This window comes from Pseudorca crassidens, chromosome 4 (genome assembly GCF_039906515.1).
Source record: "Pseudorca crassidens isolate mPseCra1 chromosome 4, mPseCra1.hap1, whole genome shotgun sequence".
NCBI classification, from domain to species: domain Eukaryota; kingdom Metazoa; phylum Chordata; class Mammalia; order Artiodactyla; family Delphinidae; genus Pseudorca; species Pseudorca crassidens.
Window position 1 is genome coordinate 153,609,127 of NC_090299.1, and position 19,855 is coordinate 153,628,981.

At 41.0% G+C, this 19,855-nt stretch overlaps 1 long non-coding RNA gene across 1 annotated transcript; it reads right to left on the reverse strand.

Moving 5' to 3' along the window:
• Positions 1-13,284: 13,284 nt before the first annotated feature.
• Positions 13,285-15,040, reverse strand: LOC137223288 (uncharacterized). The gene is made up of 3 exons (XR_010942776.1): positions 14,926-15,040; positions 14,531-14,634; positions 13,285-14,083 (listed from the first exon to the last, which is right to left on the reverse strand). It is a non-coding gene; the product is annotated as an uncharacterized lncRNA (long non-coding RNA).
• Between the last annotated feature and the right edge of the window lie 4,815 nt (positions 15,041-19,855).

Here is a 19,855-nt window from a genome sequence, read left to right on the forward strand (position 1 = left end):
GGCAATAGGTACTCATTCAATTGTCTTTGAATGCATCAGCAGTGTTGCGTCTGCACATCCCAGGGCACTGCGTCCTGGAGCCTGTCTGTGGGAGGTCACATCTTATCACATCCTCTTGTTTGTTGTGTGAGCTTTGGCAAGTCATTGGACCCATCTGACCTGAATGTCCTGACCAACAACATAACCTCACAGGGTTTAGTGTGAAGTAAATCACTACAAAACCCAGTGCCCGTAGTGGTAACTAAACATTACTATACTTCATCATCCAAATTTTAAATTTTCAATCATATTCCTACTCTGTGAAGACAGAGCATTCAAACACCATTACCAATCACATCTGGGGGGAGCATTATGATTCCTCAAAAGCCTAGTTTCCTGTACAAATGGACTATTGTGTTACGAATTCTTTTCCTGAAAGTCGCCAAACCTACCATTGAGAAGCGTCAGTAGGGAAGAGTTTCTTTTTTTTTTCTTCATTTTTTTTAATCATCAAACTTTTTTCCATCTACTTCTCAGTTCTTATAACAGGCATCCATGTTCCCACATTTCAGAATAAACAATCACCAAAATCAATATTTAGTTGTCCTGTTTCCCAGATATTGCTAAAGGCTATTTTACCATGCCATCCTTAGCCCCGTCCTTCCGCAGGACAACAGCTACCTTAAGTTCACATACAGACGTACCTTGATTTATTGCACTCCAATTTATTACACTTTACCTATACTGCATTTTTTTACATTGAATGTTTGTGGCCACCTTGCATCGAGCAAGTCTGTCAGTGCCATTTTCTTCTAACAGCATTTGCTCACTTCATGTCTATGTCACCTTTCGGTAATTCTCACAGTATTTCCAACTTTTTCATCATTACTATATTTGTTATGGTGATCTGTGATTAGTGACCTTTACTTAGTATTGTAATTGTTTTGGGGGGGGCGCCATGAACCACTCCCATATAAGACTGTGAACCTAATCAATAAATGTCATGTGTGTTCTGACTGCTCCACAGATCAGCCATTCCCCCATCTGCCCCCCCCATCCTCTGGCCTCCCTGTTCCCTAAGACATAACAATATTGGAATTAGGACAATTAATAACCTCTACATGTTCAAGTGAAAGGAAGAGTCCCATGTCTCTCAATTCAGATCAAAAGCTAGAAAAGATTAAGCTTAGTGAGGAAGGCATGTGGAAAGCCAAGGCAGGCCAAAAGCTGGAACTCTTGCACCAAAAACAGTCAGCCAAGTTGTGAAGGCAAAGGAGAAGTTTTTCAAGGAAATTAGAAGTGCTGTTCCGGTGAACACACAAATGATAAGAAGGGAAACCAGCCTTATTGCTGATACAGAGGAAGTTTGAGTGACCTGGATAGAAGATCAAACCAGATACAATATTCCCTTAAGCCAAAACCCAATCCCGGAGCGAGGCCCTAACTCTCCTCAATTCTGTGAAGACTGAGCAAGGTAAGGGAGCTGAAGAAGAAAAGTGTGAAGCCAGCAGACGTTGGTTCATGAGGTTTAAGGAAAGAAACCACCTCCATAATGTAAAAGTGAAAAGTGAAGCAGCAAGTGCTGATGTAGAAGCTGCAGCAAGTTATTTAGAAGATCTAGCTAAGATAAATAATGAAGGTGACTACACTAAACAACAGATTTTCAGTGGCGATGAAACAGCCTTACATTGGAAGTAGATGCTATCTAGGACTTTCATAGCTAAAGAGGAGAAGTCAAGACCTGGCTTTAAAGCTTCAGAAGGACAGGCTGCCTCTCTTGTTAGGGGCTAAAACAGCTGGTGACTTACAGTTGAAGCCAGTGCTTATTTACCAACTGAAAATCCTAGGGCCCTTGAAAATTATACTAAATCTACTCTGTCTGTGCTCTATACATGGCACAACAAAGCCCAGATGACAGCACATCTGTTTACAACATGGTTTACTGAATATTTTAAGCCCACTGTTGAGAAATTCTGCTCAGAAAAAGAAGATTCCTTTCAAAATATTACTGCTCATTGACAATGCATCTGGTCACCCAAGAGCTCTGATGGAGATGAACAATGAGATGAATGTCGTTTTCATGGCTGCTAACCCAACATCCATTCTGCAGCTCATGGGTTAAGGAGCAATTTTGACTTTCAAGTCTTATTACTTAAGAAATTTTTGTAAGGTTATGGCTGCCGTCAATAGTGATTCCTCTGATGGATCTGAGCAAAATAAGTTGAAAACCTTCTGGAAAGGATTCACTATTCTAGATGCCTTTTAAAACATTTGTGATTCGTGGAAAGAGGTCAAAATATCAACATTAACAGGAGTTTGGAAGAAGTTGATTCCAGCCCTCCTGGATGACTTGGAGGGGTTCAAGACTTCGGTGGAGGGGTTCAAGACTTCAAGAAACAGCAAGAGAACTAGAATTCAAAGTGGAGCCTGAAGATGGGACTGAAATGCCGAAATCTCAGGATAAAACTTAAACAGATGAGAAGCTACTTCTTATGGATGAGCAAAGAAAATGTTTCCCTGAGATGGGACCTAGTCTTGGTGAAGATGACGTGAAGATTTTTGAAATGACAACAAAGGATTTAGAAGGTTTCATAGACTTAGTTGATAAAGCAGCAGGAAGATTTGAGAGGACTGACTCCAATTTTCAAAGAAAGTTCTTCTGTGGGTAAAATGGTACCAAACAGCATTGCGTGCTACAGAGAAATTGTTGGTGAAAGGAAAAGTCAATTGATGTAGCAGACTTTGGCGTTTCATTTAAGAAATTGCTGCAGCCTTCACCCACCATCACTCCGATCAGTCAGCAGCCACCCATCCAGGCAAGACCCTCCACCAGCAAAAGGATCATCACTCACTAAAGGCTCAGATGATGGCTGGCATTTTTTAGCAGTAAAGTATTTTTATACTAAGGTATTTTTTTTAGACCTAATACTATTGCACATGTGATGGAATACAGACTGGCGTAAATATGACTTTTATTTGTCCTGGAACCCAAACAATTCCTGTGATTTTTGCTTTATTTGATTTGGGCTTTACGCCGTGTCTGGAACCAAACCCAGGATATCTCTGAGGTCTGTCTGCAGGTTCCTCCATTCTGATGTCTGTGTGTATTCCATAAGAAATAATTAGCATTGTTTTGACTGTGGGTTTTTTCATTACAAGAATGAATCATACCTTCCTTGCTCTCCTCTCTCTCCTGTCCCCTGTTCGATATATGTCGTAGCGATTTCCCCCTGGGTCCATGGCTATTGCTACTAATGCTGATGACCATTATGGGTAGTGTACCTGCGACTGTTGGTATTCATACCCAGAACACTATCACAGCAAATGTTATAACATGTAACTGCTTTGGAATATTTCATCTTAGTAATAAATCCTACTTTACAAAAAACCTCCTTGTATTTATTTATGGGCTGTTAGGTTACTTACAGTTTTATACTTTATACTTTACTAAGAATACTGTAATAAAGTACTTGCTCCTGGTACACATATATGACAATTTCACTCGGCCCAGAGTCTAGAATGTATATCCAAGTGGAATCTTTGGGCCATTTTACAAGACGGCTGTCTTATTCCTTTACTGCTTGGATCCCTTTTGGTCTCGGTTACTTTATGAGATTTCAACATGCCTGAAGCCAAGATGCTCTCCGTAATTTTTGTATCCCCTATGGTACAATGTCTGTCACAGAAAAGGCTACATTCAGTCGGTTTTCTTTTTAACTTCTTGGGATAGAATTCAGTGGATAGAATTCAGGGGGCACATGTGTCGCATGGAAAATTTACCTCTGTATTTTTCCTAAGGTCTAAATGAAATTGATTGTTTACTTTAATCATAAATTGAGGCTTAAAAAAGTAGTATTGCCAGGACCTGTGATCTTGTCACCAACAGAAGGCAAAGATATTTTCATATTGCATTACAGCTGCTGCAGATGTCTTAAGATATCTCTTATATTTAACACTACTTTAAAATTATGGTGATTATTAGATCCGTCCATATATCTTATTATTTAATGCCTTACTGAGGAAGTATGCATAGTAGAACATCAATATATTTTGGTAAATGTATTTCAATATACTTGAATTCTTTTATCCTCCTCTGCATTTTTATGCTTTATCCTGATAAGGAGATCAAAGGATACACCAGAGGTTAATGGCACAAGAAAGGTGAAGAATGCCATTAAATATTAGCTCTTAAACCTTCCCTCTGCTCTTTCCACTCCCTGAGAGGCCTTCCTGTAACCTCTCAAAGTACCAGAAATATCATGTCCTCAGAGACGATTTGTTAATTGAAAATGATGCGATGTCACTTTGGTGTTAGCCTGATGTTCACCTGTTTTTGTTGAAGCCCAGACCTCCTTGGCAGTCACACCTCTTAGTGTGTGAGTGGCACCATCCCATAATTCAAGGAATCACATTATAGTTCTCAAATACAAGTGGAAATCGAAGGAAAACACGAAGACTTGAAAAGATGCATTGTCAGTTTCCTTGGTAACGGCCCTCTTAAGAAAACTGTCTCTCATCTGAATGTCTGTTTCCCCATTTAATGTCTTTCATCTCTCTTTATTCTCATTGTTTCAGGTGGATATTGTCATGTTCCTGAATTCTTCTACGATTTAGGCTTTTGAATGAAGCTATATGGGTGCGTCTGATTGCAGTGATTCCATTTACATTTTTGAAAGGTTTTTATTGAATAACGACATAAAACGTTGTGTAAATTTAAGGTGTACAGTGTGTTACTTTGACACATGTACATACCATAATATGATTGCTGGCTGCAGTGATATTTAGCACATGACATCGTTATCGGACAAAATTACTGTCTATATCTGTTACATGGTACGTTACATCTCTATGACTTATCTCTACTGGCTACAAGCAGTAATTCCATTTTAAAGAATATATTTCTCCCCATTCACCACAGGGGACATCTTGTCTTCTTACTGGGTACCACTATAATCTCTACTGCTGATGCTTAAGTCAAACAACGGTGTGTGCGTCAGAGAGTTTTCCCAGGAGACAGCGTGTAGGAAACCCGCTCAGCCTTTCAGCAACTCCTAATTAGTTTTCGTACCATCCCACTGGAAACTTTGGCAAAGATTAAACTCTGATAGCTTAGCAGTGCTTCATCTGCAGCTGGGACCTCAAGCTAGTGAGGAAGCCTGTCCCAGGATGCGTCTCATCCTTGCGTCCACATAGCCGCGCGACCCCACACATTCACACCACGCTGCTTTCCCCAGGGTCTCCTCCATCGTCGTCCATTGAGAGCATCTCCCCATGTGTATTAGGACTGGGTTCTCCAGAGAAACAGAACCAATAGGATATATTATGTATAAATAGATACGATGTATTGATATGTGATGTATTAGAAGGAGCCGATCCACGTGGCGAGCTGGAGCCCTGGGCGAGCTGGGGGTGTAGCTCCTGCCGCCACGACCAGGTCCAAAGGTGGGTGACGCCGGACGGATGTCTCACCGGAGACACTTAGAGAGTGACTTCTTCCTTCCAGAGCCTTTTGTGCTATCCAGGCCTTCAGGGGTTTCGGTGGGGGTCACCCCTCTTCGGGAAGGCAAGCTGCCTCACTTTAATTCAATTCAAATATTAATCTTATCCAAAGACACCCTCAAAATTACATCCCGAATGATGTTTAATCACACATCCGGGCACCCACCCCACTGCCACCCTCATGGCCACACCAAGTCCACACATAAAATTAACCATCACACCATGGATGTTTGTACTCTTTCCACAAGGCTCGCTGTGAGCAAGCATTCCTGTCTTTTGTTTCTGCAGAGAACACTCAATACCACCCTCCACACTCACTCCTTCTCTATTTTGAGACCAGGGGTTCATCCACTTTCCAGAACTTTCCCTGGAAGTCCACTCAAGTCCAGGATGTTCAATCATCAGACAACAAAGGGGAAATACAGGTGTTCCTCTAACTCTCCACTGAGAGATCCAACAATTGTTGTCCCTCCTTCATTGAGGTTCTTGCCACAGAAGTGACACTTTGAGCCCTTCTACGTTGTCATTTACAGACTTCACCCTCCACATTCACTTAGGATTTGGGCTTCCAGTGTATGTTATTTTCCTTTCTCGTGGTGTCTTACAACCATTAATGTCTTTGTATATGATTAATCCTAGTGCCTAATTTACAGGTACACCTCGGAGATACAGCAAATTTTGTTCCAGACCATCACAATAAAGCAAATATTACAATAAAGCAAGTCACATACATATTTTTTGGTTTCCCAGTGCATGAATTAGGAGTTTGGGATTAGCAGATACAAACTACTATATATAAAAGAGATAAACAACAAGGACCTACTGTATAGCAAAAGGAACTACATTCAATATCTTGTAATAAACTGTAATGGAAAAGAATATGAAAAAGAATATATATGTGTGTGTGTGTGTGTGAATGAATCACTTTGGTGTATGCCGTAGACTAGCACAACATGGTAAGTTAAGTAGACTTCCATTAAAACGTATATTTACACTATACTATAGTCTATTAAGTGCACAATAGCATTATGTCCAAAAAAAATGTACATACCTTAATTAAAAAAATACTTTATTCCCAAAATGTTCTAGCCATCGCCTGAGCTTTCAACAAGGTGTAATCTTTTTGCTGCTGGAGGGTTTGAAATATTGTGAGAATTACCAAAATGTGACAGACAGACATGAAGTGAGCAAATGCTGTTAGAAAAGTAGACTTGGCTCCGCACGGGGTTGCCACAAACCTTCAATCTGTGAACAATGCAATATCTGCAAAGTGCAATAAAATGAAGGTATACCTATACTATGCTTTTACAGTCTAAAATTTTGTTTCTAGTCAGTCTTAACGACCCACACTTATAGTAGATCCTGAGTATTGCTGTTAGTTCTGATCAATTCATGAAGTTTTAAACTCTAGCATTCCAGGGTCTCATCATATTTTTCTGTCATTCCTGATCTTCCCCTTTATGCCTCTGACACCTGTTCTTTGTTTACTATTCCTCTGGACCTATCTTTTCCCACTATCATTGGTAGGCTTCCCTCATGACCGACTGATCCAGCTGATGGCGTCGGGATCTTTAATTCAGTCTGTTTATTGCCAACATCTTCAATGTTTTACCCTCTAGATTTCCAAAACACTTTCTGAAAACTTGCAGTTTTTGCCTCTACATATGGGATGTTGACTGATTCTTAAGAAAAAACATATTTCTGCTGTAGACTGGTGTCTCTACAGATATATAAACTGAATTGGCTAAAGAATAAAATTCAGCCTCTCAGCAAAACATAAAAGGACTCCGTGATGTAACCCCTGCTTACCTTTCTTTCTCAATACATTGTTCAGTAAAACCCTCTTCATTTTCCTGTCAAGAGCCGTAAGGTCTGAGGTTTTGTCCTAATTGGAAGCAAACAAGGTAGCCTGCCACCAATGCATGGATGTTGGCAGAACGCGTGAGACCTCTGGTTTTGGGTGTGTAGTGAAGAATTTAACCTTGCACAGAGGTATGGCTTTTGATCTCAAGTCCTTGTAGGTAATCTCTAAGCTCTGGGCATGTACCACTTGAAAAAAGTATGTTTGTTTACCCGGGAGCCTCGAGCCATGCTGAGTGGTGTAAGGATGTGACTTATGATAGGGGTCTGGGTCTTGTCCTATCAGCTAGACCCCTAGAAGGGCTGGGGACTAAGGCTGGTCACGTGAACAGCCAACAGTGTCTACATGACAAGACTCTGCATATCAGGGCTCAGGTGAGCTTCCCTAGCTGGGGATACTCAGTGTGTCTTATCACACATCATTACTGGGAGGAGTGGAGAGACCTGGGACCCACTGGGAGAAGACAGCCAGAAGCTCTGTGTCTGGAACCCTACAATTCTACCCCTCCTCTGCCTACCCCCCATGGGGGCACTTGGAGGGGTCCCAGGGGATGCTGCAGAGAGCAGGCTTGAAGCATAGCTGAGGACCCTGAACTTGGGGAACTTTCATCTTTTATACTGGAAGATGAACATGCCTACCCAGAAAACACTCTCTCATCTCCCAAGGCTTAACACAGACCTGCTGTTTGCTCTGGAAAGACTCCCTACCTCTGTCTTCCAAGGTGATTTGCTATAGAAGCATCCTCGGAAAGGGAGTTTGGAGCAAAAGGGCAGCTTATGCCTCTCTCACGTGTTGCACAGAGAGACCTGAGACCCTATGACACCCTGCTCCCATCACCAAGCTGCCTGCACTTGTCCTAAAGTGCTTTCCTGGATCCCAGGTCTGTTTTGTCTGCATTTCCTTTCTGTTCAAAATATGCTGACTGTTGTGATAAATATCGTTCCTCTTTCCAGATTCTTTTCAAGGGTGTCCTATCCAATATCTCTCTTAAAGCCTCTTCCCCTCTGCCCCTCAACACAAACCCCCCGCTCTTTGAGCCCCGATTTACCCTGCTCAACCTTCTGGTTTAACCATGACCTCAGTCTCTCATCCTCCCTTGTTTAGATGACTTTTTCTCGCTGAAACATTGTGTTCACTGCAGGCTTCCTCCAGAATGTAGACTCCACGAGGGCAAAGATCTTCGTTTCTTCCGCTGTTGGTTGCAATGCACTCAGAGGTGAGTCTGGTGCGTCGGAGGTGGTCAGTACGTGTCTTTTCTGTGCATCAGTTATTGAACGACTCATGCAGTCGATGCCATTGTCACCGCTCTACTATTTGTGCTGTTTCCAGTTGGAAGAGGGGGCAGTGAGGGATGGAGTGAGGGTCACAGTGAACGAGAGGACATTGGGAGGCTGACTTTAGGGCACGTTCTGGACCACGTGAGGCTCTAGGCCCTCAGAATCTTGACGCACTTAGCACTCCTGAGGCCACTTGATGGTGGAGGATGTTAACACCTGTGAACTTATACCAGCTGTCCATGTTGTGTTTGGGGGTCTCTTCCTGGGCTAGGAGAAAGGAACAATTTCTAACCATATTAAGTATGTGTTTAATTTAATATTACAATGCTGCCAGGGTTTCTGCCTCTTAGTTACGTACATACTGTATATTACTCGATTTTATTTTATTGTTAAATAATTATTGATCATTTCATTTAATTTTCCTGTAAGGCAGTTCATCTATGTCCCACAATATTCAAATCTGTCACTTTCTTTTCCTTATAGCGTCTGGTTCTTATCTTTAATAACCATAGGAGGAACCAGAACACAAATCTCTCTCTAGGGAGCAGAGGCAACACATAAACAGCGTGTGGTTCCTAGGGTATTAGATAATCACGCCTTTGGGTATGACAAAGCAGGAGGCATAATTCTGAGGTCCCGGTTTTGGGGGTATGTGTCTTTCCACAGGTAACACTTTGGAAAGACGTGGTCATGAAGGTGGCAAATGTTTCTGACTCTTTAGAAATTTATTTTTACTGTAATAAGTAACTAGTTATGAATCATTTAGCCAGAGTACAGATGATGTTTCATCATATTTTATAATAGTGAGATTCATAAATATTTCCTCTGTAAGACTGACTCAGCGAATATTTAAAGTTTTTTTTTTCTCACTCTTTCGTCAAGCAAGAAATCTGAATACGTTTTAACTATTGTAGGCATTTTCTAAAAATAAGTTTTTCTTTCCTCTTCTTTCATAAAATGCAACTTTAATATAATATTTCAATTTTTTTTGGTTACATCAATAGGAGTTTTATTTTCCCATAATATAATAGAGTTTGTGGTTAGATAAGTTGTTGAATTTTTCCTGCTTACAGTGTTCCTATATGTCTGATTCATAAAGGACAAGTTACCAAGCTTCACTGCGCTGTGCGTATTCCTATACTGAGTTAAAATCCATCAGGAATAAAGCTGAAAGACAACATTCTAAGCAAGCCCTGATATAAGGCCAGACGGAAATAACATTCAGCAGTGTTAGGGGCAAGTTTGTGCAGGAACGTGTTCTGCAAGCAGCTTGGTATTCAGAGCTAATGAATATTTCCTTCTTGGAACGTGAATGGGGGGCACCATCCTTCCTGGCACCGTCTTCCTAGTGCCAGAGCATGTCATGTTTTTCCTTTGAAAGCTCTTTCATAAAGAGATCCGTGCCTTCAAATCAATTTGAGCTAATCCTTACATGCTGTGTTCCTTTATTGCCCACTAGAGAAAAATAAATACTGCATTTCATATTATGAAAATGGGCCTCTTCAAGTTCTCTGCTTTTGTCAAAGGCTTTTCTCCCTCTCTCCTTCTCTGTCTGTCTGTCTGTCTCTCTCTTTCTTCCACATTTCTGGATTTTAAAGAGTTAGAAACCCCTCTTCTCACTCTGTTCTTCCTATAATTTCTAAAGGACAGCATCATATTTATACACGGGTGGAGGTTTCTGCCCCTTTAACACAGTAGAGTACTGTGCGTAATAGTGCCAACTTGTGTTTGCCTCTGTACGTCCACCAACTCAAAATAATGAGGCAGTGAGATGAAACGTAACGATACACATTCTGTCACCTTATTACTTGTCATTAGTTGACAGGGTAACCCACTGATTTAGACACAAGTGATGGGAGTTGAACAGACTCCCAAGGGTTGGAAGAGAATCTCTCAATATGTGCCTTAAAAATTCATTTCCAAGCAAAACACGAGGGATGTTTTTGCTGCTATTCTCGTTACTGTTGTTTTCTTAGAGCAGCCCAAACAGTCAAAATGTTCTAAGTTCAGTGCCAATTATTTAAAATGATAATATATTGGATAACGTGTTGGGTGAGTAATAGCAGTGAAAATCACTAATTGTGAAGCAGTGTACAAATATCCCTGTGGTTTTCCATGTATAACCTCCGATGACCATCACAAAAATCTGGTGAGGACAAATAAGTGATTTTCCCTAGATCGAAGAATCCAGCAGCAGCAGAAATGGGACTCCCTCACGGGTTGGTCACCTGACCAAGTGTCTTCCAGGAGAATCTTTAGTCCAAAGCCAAGACCGTTTCCAAGCCACCTTGAGTCCTCATAATTTATTATGCTCAGGAATACAACAAATATATAGGAATTCACCATCATGAAAGTCAATTCATCCCACTGGGATCACTATGTTTTAGGGCACTAGCTTTTAGTTATTTGTACAGTTGAGCTGAAAATGTCTTCCTGAAGCCTTCAGACGTTTGCGTTCAAGTTTGCTGGCCAAAGAAATATTTAACTAAATCAAACTCCCAACTAAATATTCCACTGCACTTTCAACTAATCTCAATGTGAGATAGATTTCCTAGTTTTCACCATCTTTGCCTTGGACTTGACTTTGCAACTAAGTAGATTTGAGTCACTTAATGTCTCTCAATTTGAATATCATCCTCTAAAAAATGAGGTAGTTAGATCAGATTGATGTTTCCCAGCCCAAACTGTATTGAAAAGTAATTATCAGGGGTAATGCATCAGAGAGTGTATGAGAAGGAAGGGGATGGAGAACTGGGTGCAGGTGAAGAAACTGGCTGGCCTTAGACCAGAGGGAGGACCACCTCTCGTTCTAAAAGTTGGGAATTTTGTAAACTCTACTTTGAGCTCTTTCAAAACTGTTTTGGTGGTTTGGTGAGATATTTGTATTGAAAGTAAACATCTCATTATTTCAATGATAAAAAGGACATAAAGTTAAAGCTGGGTTTATTTGGCTTTAAAGGGGGCAAAGTTTGAAATATGAATCTCTAATTTGAATGTTCTCTTTTCTTTTTAAAAACTTCTATTACTCCAAAAATAATTATTTGGGGCAATGATGAGTTTGTACCAGAAGCTTAGAAAATTATTCAGCATTAGATAAAGCATGCTAAAGAGAGATTTTTGAATGAGGTGACGGTTCATTATTAAATTATGCTCTTCTTATAAAATGTACATATCAGAGGAAACTTCTTAAGGAAATCAATGTAGAAAACCTCCCTATAGGCGCTTAATCCTTTCTTTACACGATAGACTTCATGCTAAAAGAAAACCTCAGATCAAACATCTCTGCTCTGAAACTTTTCCTAAGTGGGACTAGTCACTGTCTTTTTCATGTGCCTACAGTACACTCTATACTTACTTCTTTGATACAGCACCTATGTTTGTATTGGGTTTGTTGGTCTTTTCTACTAGACAAATTGGAGGAATAAAGCCCTGTTTCTTTATGTGCCTTCGTTCCTGACATATTGGCAATTTCCACCTACATGTTCTCCTTCCCCTAAGCCAGAGAAAGGGGATATCATGAACGACTTGCACTACCTTTCTGGATATACGACACAGATTTTATAAGGGATGACAGAACCACAAATATAAGAAAGGGAATGCATCAGAGACTCTAAAAGCAGAAGGATGTGACTCATCAAAGGAAATGTGAAATGAATACTCTCTTTATAAGCTGAAAACAAAGCAAAGCAAAGCTTTTTAAATTCCGCAGGTTAAAGGGCAGAGGAAGTGAACAGAACAATCTCAATCAGGCTTTGATGGTCGGGGGTGGGCGCGGGGTGGGGGGCAGAATATATGAAAGGAAATTGTAGAAGATGTCTAAGTGCTCTGCTTGTAGTAAATGTGTGCTCCATTCGTGGTGGTACTCGTTCAGTCTTTGCTTCTGTGCCTCCCTCTTCTGAAGCCCCTCACTGTGTATGGGGAACACCTTGCTGTGTGAACCTTGGTGGGACAGGTCCCCGCTCTGACTATAGAGACACTGAACACCCTGTCTTGCAGTTTGGGACACTTGAACTCTTCTTGGCCCATCACATGCCTCCACCTAAACGTCTGAATCCAGGGGAAAGGAGCCGGGAGGGAGTACAGAGGCAGCAGCATCAACTTCTGGTCTCCAAAAGCAGTCGCCAGACTGGGGTAGTACCTGAGCCCGCGTCACCTGCCCACAGAGGCACGTATGCCAAGGGGTGTACTGAGGAAGCAGTGAGCACAGCAGAGTGACCTCAGTCCGGCTGTTTGCAAGGGCAGATTTTGGCTATAAGGGATTCTGCCTATTTTTTTTTTTTTTTTTTTTGCAGTACGCGGGCCTCTCACCGCTGTGGCCTCTCCCATTGCGGAGCACAGCCTCCGGACGCACAGGCTCAGCGGCCATGGCTCACGGGCCCAGCCGCTCCGCGGCATGCGGGACCCTCCCGGACCGGAGCACGAACCCGCGTCCCCTGCATCGGCAGGCGGACTCTCAACCACTGCGCCACCAGGGAAGCCCCTGCCTATGTTTTTGAAACAGTTTTCTTTGGTTTTTCCCCTCAGTCTTCCTAGTGATTCAGTAAGCTACCCAATTTCCTTTCAAAACATTTCTTTCAATTAGCCAGAGTCTGTTATTGAATACAAGTGAGAACTTGAAGTGATTCAGTCATTATCAAAAATGCTAGGTAAATCTAGGTACTGTTTTATTGTCCCTAAGAGAGTACCATGTAATACATATACACATATATGGTACTTTCTAGTTCTATCTTTCATATGGTATGATAGATAGATAGAACCAGAAAGATTGCACTGAATCTCCTTTATCAACAATGTGAGGTGGGAATTGCAAATTGATATGAAACAAAAGAATGATAGGTTTATAACTACTATGACTCTCCAAAATATCTTCTTAGTTAAAATAATTTCAGTTTCTCAATGTAAAGTCATGATATCTCAAAACAAATAGATATTTGTAAAATCATAGGCTAGAATGTATTATTTGTTTACTCCATGAAGACTGGATTGTCTATAATTTAAGACAACAGGTGTACTAGGATGAATAGCAAGTAGTTCCTGGGGAATAAAATGGATCCATTTATTTCCTATAATATTGAAAAGCTAAATGGTAACATGTATTGGGTCATTACAATATTTGTATTCTTGACCCAGCAATTCCACTCCTGGGAATTTGCAATGAAGAAATAACAACAAGAAAAATGTATTTGAGAATATCCATTGTAGCACTCTTTAAAATTGCAGAAAGACTGAAAACTAATTCAATGTCCAGAAATAGACGAGACAGTCATGAGTACTGTTCAAAAACCGTGTTCCTTCTCCTTTTCGGTCCAGCGGTAGACTTGCGTCTCCCTGCACCGTGGAGTCGGGCGGAGCCCGGCAGATGTGGGTGGACGTGGATGGCAGCTTCCCCTCCGTTAGAAGCTTTAAACCTGGGTGTGAGTCCCCCCGGATCCCTCCTCAGCCGACCTCTCCAAGGAAGTTCTGGAGCCTGTGGAAACCCGCCATGGGCACAGAACGAGTGAGAAGTAAACCTTTCTGATTATAAACTGCTAACATTTTGGACTTGAATGTTACCACAGCGTAATCTAGTGTATTGAATGTATGAACAGGTTAAATAAATTATCTGTAATGATATAAGCGAAAGAAACAAAATATCAGAAAATTATGTGTACTTACGGACAAAACCCTAAGATGTGAAAAATGGATATAACTTGGGTATGACAGATAGGAATGTGAATTACCATTATTTTTTATTTTTTGAACTTCTACATGATAACTTAAGTTTGTAAGCCAGCCAGTGTCATTTTCAAAACAACTTACATGTAAATTTAAATTTCTTTAAATTAGTTAAACAAATATTACAGTTGAATAATTCATTTAAAAGCAAATTTTTGCATATCTTTAAAACTTTGCATATCATGATTTTAATTCATACCTTGATAATTGTGCTTCTTCCCTGAATCTATGGAGATTCTCACTACATCTTCAAGAGCACCAAAGTTATATGTGTGTTAAGCTAGTGCATTCAGAAGGATTTCACTAAGAAGACAGAAATGAACACAGATTTTACTCATAACAGCAGCATTTATGGGATCCTTAGTTGGGATACTTACGAACAGGCTTAATGGCGAGGCCTTGTAAGGGGAATTCACTGCCATCCACAGCGTCCACAGCGCTCTCTCCTCATTCTTGGACACAATACACTGAACTTGAATAATTAAACTGCGTTTTGAATATTGACTTCTAACAAATACTGCCAGGTCCCCTCTGCTGATGCGCAGACCACAATTCTGTATTTTCTTTTGTAAAACATGAATAAGGGTTACTTACTAGTATTGCAGTAAGCGAGTTGCTGACAATGAACACTTTGGAACGAGTGTAGCAAAGCCAATTTGTTTACAGAGTTTCCCAGGAGCTCAGGGATGCGGAGTCCTGACGCATGCGCAATGGCCATGGGGCGGCGTCTGTGAGCATGCGCCGAGGACACGGAGGTTGGCCTGTCCGTGTTCTCAGCATCGTTAACCCTGACCTTGGGGAGGGTGGCTGTCCTTTTGTTTTCCCTTTCCGTATAAATGAGTCTTGGTTTAGTTGTTGTCATATCAGTCTATGTTTTGAACTGTACTTAATCAACAGTTCGATGCATATTTACTTTAGTAGAACTTGTGAACTTTTAGACATTGCATGTAAATCCACAAGTGAATGATTCCAACTTCTTATTTCCTTGTACAGAGACACTAGGTTGTTATCAATATTTTTAATTTCAAAAATAGGCAAAACGGGCAGTATATGGACAAAGGTTAAAAAAAGAGGAAGTGTGCTAATCTCTGATTATGAAACTATATTAACTCTTTAGAAATATTTATTACATGGTAAGTGTCTAATTTGATAAGCTTCCAAGTTCTTGATTTGTAATAACGGAGGAATGTAGACCTTGTGACGATCTGACATGGGGCAGATAGTTATGTATATGAAAACTTATTAAAAAGCAGTTATTGTTGGTTGAGTTCCACTCTGACACCAATCAAGTGGCTCATTGGCACACTTTTGCATTTGGCCAAGCTCTGGGCAGTCCCGTGCTGGAGGAGGGTGCCCTTCACGCTTCCCATCTCTGAACTGAGCTAACCTCTCAGCAACTCCAGAGGGTTCTCGAGCTGTCTGTCATCTCCCTGAAGGCCGTGCAAGTCTAAAGGTGGCAGAGAGCTAACTCTTAAGAAAATAAACGCCTGGATGTCAGATATTTCATCATTTTATTAAGATGCTTCTGTGCACCAACACAAAAGCAAAGGTGAAATACCAAACGCATTTTTGCCATTGAAATATGCTTTACTTTGTACAAACTGAAATTAATTAAGCAAAAGAATGAGCACCTTTGTGCTCTGTACATACAAACTGAGCACGTATTTCACCTTACATATATTCCGTAGCTTGTTCTAGTGCTTTAGAAATGCTCACGTTAGTACTAATGCAGACATTTAATGATTTAGTAACTTATGCACCTGGAATACATACCATGCACATTGGGAGAAAATGATTCGTAGTGTGCAATTTTAAAACAATTTTAATCTTTCTCTTGCCTTCTCCTGTAAACTAGCTGTTTGTGTTGGACTTTTCCTTCCCTGTGCTAAATGGTTGGCAGTTAGTTTAGTTTGTTTACTATTAGATAATTTTTAGATGATCTTCTGTTTCTTTAGTACTCAAAGGACCTTCATTTCTTTAGTTAATTGGACAAAATTCCAAATTCAATTCAAAATTCTCTCGTCCTCCGGGCCCATCCCATCTCAGGCCAGCAAAGGCTCCCTTGGAAGAGGAAAAGGGGCCACAATCAGTCTTTCATGTTTTGTTCTGCCATCTCCTACCCCATACTTGCTTGTTCCAAGTTTGGGATCAGGGAGGGAAAAGCCCTACTAAACAGTCCTCAAGCTAAGGCTGATTTTCTTGGTTGTGGCACGTTTTAAAGGTGGACTGTCCCATGGGCACTTGGAGATCCTCCATCACTGAGCATCTCTTCTTGTAATTTTCTTGACACAAGTCAAAACCTCTTCAGTGCCTGGGCCCTTCAGTTTCCATCTTGTCCTGAGGGCTCATTCATGCATCTCTTGGTGATGATACCAAGCAGGGCTCCAAGCAAGAGAACCGGCAGCTTATGCTCAAAACACCCAAACTCCCTGATGGCTTTCAGGGAGGGTTTTTAAAGGTCATGTGAGGGAGGGGCTGCAGGGTGTGCAATCAGCTCGTGCACGATTCTTGGATTGGTTTGGCATCAAGGTGAGGTTTCAAGCATCATCAACCTTCTGGTTTCAAACGGCTTAGCGTCTATGTACCTGTGCTCAGCACTTTTCATCTGGTGGGTCTGCTTCCTGCAAAATCAACCTAGGACTGTGTGTCGGACCTTTATCTGTATCTTTCGGGGAACTGGGAGTTCAGTGATTCTGCCATGGGGCTGGTTTATAGTCTAAATCGTTACCAGTTTCCCAGCCCAACAGCTATTCTTTGTTTCTACGTCTTCACATTCCTAAACATTAACTCTAGAGCAGCCTTTAGAGACTCAGGGGAGGCCTGGGAGACTAAAGCAAAAGGCTTTTACTTCAAAGAGCAGGGACACAGGGGCTTGTATACGGGTTCAATCCCCCCTTCTCTTTGAGACTTCTCAGTCTTGAGGGGAACGGGTTCAGGAAAATAAAGAAAGTAAAGTTTTGGATAAAGAGGTTAATTGTCAACTCAGCAGAAGAACTCGGCTTTAGGGGGCCTCGGTTTTAGTTTCATCTTTTAACAATACAAAATGTAAATTTTATAACAAATTGAGTTCTCATACTTGTCTAGCCAAGAGGCTTAGTGCAATTTAATATCAGTATTTTATTTGTGTAGCATCCTTTAAGCTATATTTCTATATAATGTTTACTTCTGGTAATATTGCTTGCATATAGCTACATTTCCATGGCTCTGCTATTTTCTTTTTTATTACAACCCACCTCAAATGTTTTATGTGTAATGAAAAGATACATCTGGATAAAATAGGTTGATGGAAACGTGTACTAGTTTAGAGCTGGAAACTCAACAACTGCTCACCGAGGGATTGCTGGCTGAGGAAGTCGTACCTCTCATTGCTTCCACTTTTGAGTGACACCTGAGTTGTTTGAAGCCCAGCTTTGCTCAGACTCACATGTTTGATCTTCTGTGGACACCTCAGGTCCCCCTTGCGCTCAGTGGTAAGTTTGTGTCTGGCGTGGTGGTTGCTGCAGAAATGTTTGTTCTCACGACCCTCCTCTTACAGCAAAGGCCACCCCGGGCACACCTTCTCCTCCCTAGCAGATTTCTTTATTATGAACTTATTCTGAAGACTATCACACCATCTATGACATCTCCTTTGACTTTGTGATGGCGTACTTCTATTTTTTTTTAAGGATTTAAAAGATATTCTTTAAATCCAGTATCATCTTTTACAACATTGACATGTTATTTAACATTTCCTCTACATGATTCCCAGCCATTAGAGCTATTGACAGTGAAGGAAATTCTGGAGTAGAGGGAAGAATAAATTGCTACTGAAAGCTCTCCGTAGAGGGGCTGTTCAAAGAGTTTGTGCAGCCAAGGACCTAGAATTTACTGTCTAACGACACTTGGAGAGCTTAATTTTGCTTCACCATAGAATATTAAAAAGTAGTAGCTTTGGGAATGATCCGGTAGAGAATAAGGGAGCGGGAGCAATGGAAGAGAAGAGGAGGGAATGTAAAGATGACCGAGGGCATGCACGCTGGTGCAGTGGTGAGGGGGGCAGCCAGCTGGGGTAACAGTGCTGGTGATTCTTTGGAGGAGGGACGGCTAAGTTTAGATTTCGGGTGCCTTTTCTTATTGCAGTCTAATGCCCCTCCCACTTGAATGTTTATTAAAGTCTTTTACTCACGTATAGACTTTGTGTGTTAATGTATATGTGAATCAAAGGAAGTGTAGTTGGTCCATAAAAGGGACCTTTTTCATGGGATTTAAGTAATCCAAACTGTAGAGCATCTGAAACAGAAGTCCTGGTGTCAGGTTTCATCATCAGACTGCGAGTCTCTGGGGGTTGGACTTCCACAAGCCTCACAGGGCAGGCAGTTACATGCCATTGTCTCAATGGCATCTTGGTCTTTAATGAGAAGTGGGAACCAGTGGACACTTGGCTTGCACTGGAAGCAATGTCAGTGATTCAGAAATAAGTGTATTACAGCAACCAGCTGTTGCTCAGAAGACACTGAGTGAATGCCCATTACCTTGCTGATACTGTGGTCAGATACTGCGAGGTCCTAAGGCTCCTTTCCCTTAAGGACTACAGCAAACAGTTTGGGTCAATATTAATGATTTACAAGAAGCGATTAGGGGATAATTAAGTGATAAACTGCGTTATGTTACTGAAAGTACAAGGGAAGCCAGAAGCAATTTTTTTCACAAGTTTGACTCTATTATCTAGCCTATGGGTAGGTTTTGATCTGATGGTCAAAATGAAGTACTTTACATGTGAATATGTTTGCATTCAAAAAGTCTTCTAATAGACGTTGAACTGGAAAAGCAAGTGGCAGAACAGTGGAAAATGAGAACACATTGGGAATGCAAACACAAGTCGAATACTAAATGTCTTTGAATTTGAAAATCTGGCTGACAAAGTCTTATGTTAGTAGTTGTTTTTCAAAGAATCAGAGATAATCATTTTATAATGCCAGAATCTTCTTAGTTTTGTAACTGACCATCTCCAACCTCACAGAGGCACTTGGGAATGAAAAGAAAATTGAAATGTGTGGGTGATGAGAAAGACAATAGTTTTGGAAATAGCCATAACAGAAGACAGCTAGTAGTATTTGAAGAGATGGCCAGGAAAACTATAACTGGGTCAGTCTAGGTCAGCCAGATCTATGGTTTTGGAATCAAAACACAATAGAGTCATTTTTGGACGATTCATTGTAGGTTCCAGCAAAGTTTTCATCCAATTCATGGCAGCAAATTTTGCTCTATGTATTGCTTTCTTAAGTCTTCAAAAAATATATATTCATTGATTTTTACATTTCAGTGGTATTCAATAAATAAAATTTAACAAGTGTGGCAAGGATGGGGAAAGTCTGTTTGGGATGATATCACATAAGGAGTAAACTTGCTCTCCGGGATGACCAGGATACTCCACTGGGCTCTGACACCAGAGCACTGCTGCCCCTCTAACTCCAGCTGTATCTTCTCCTTTTCCAACTCTTCTCTCTTCCTTTACTACAACTGTTATTAGCATCACTTTCCATCC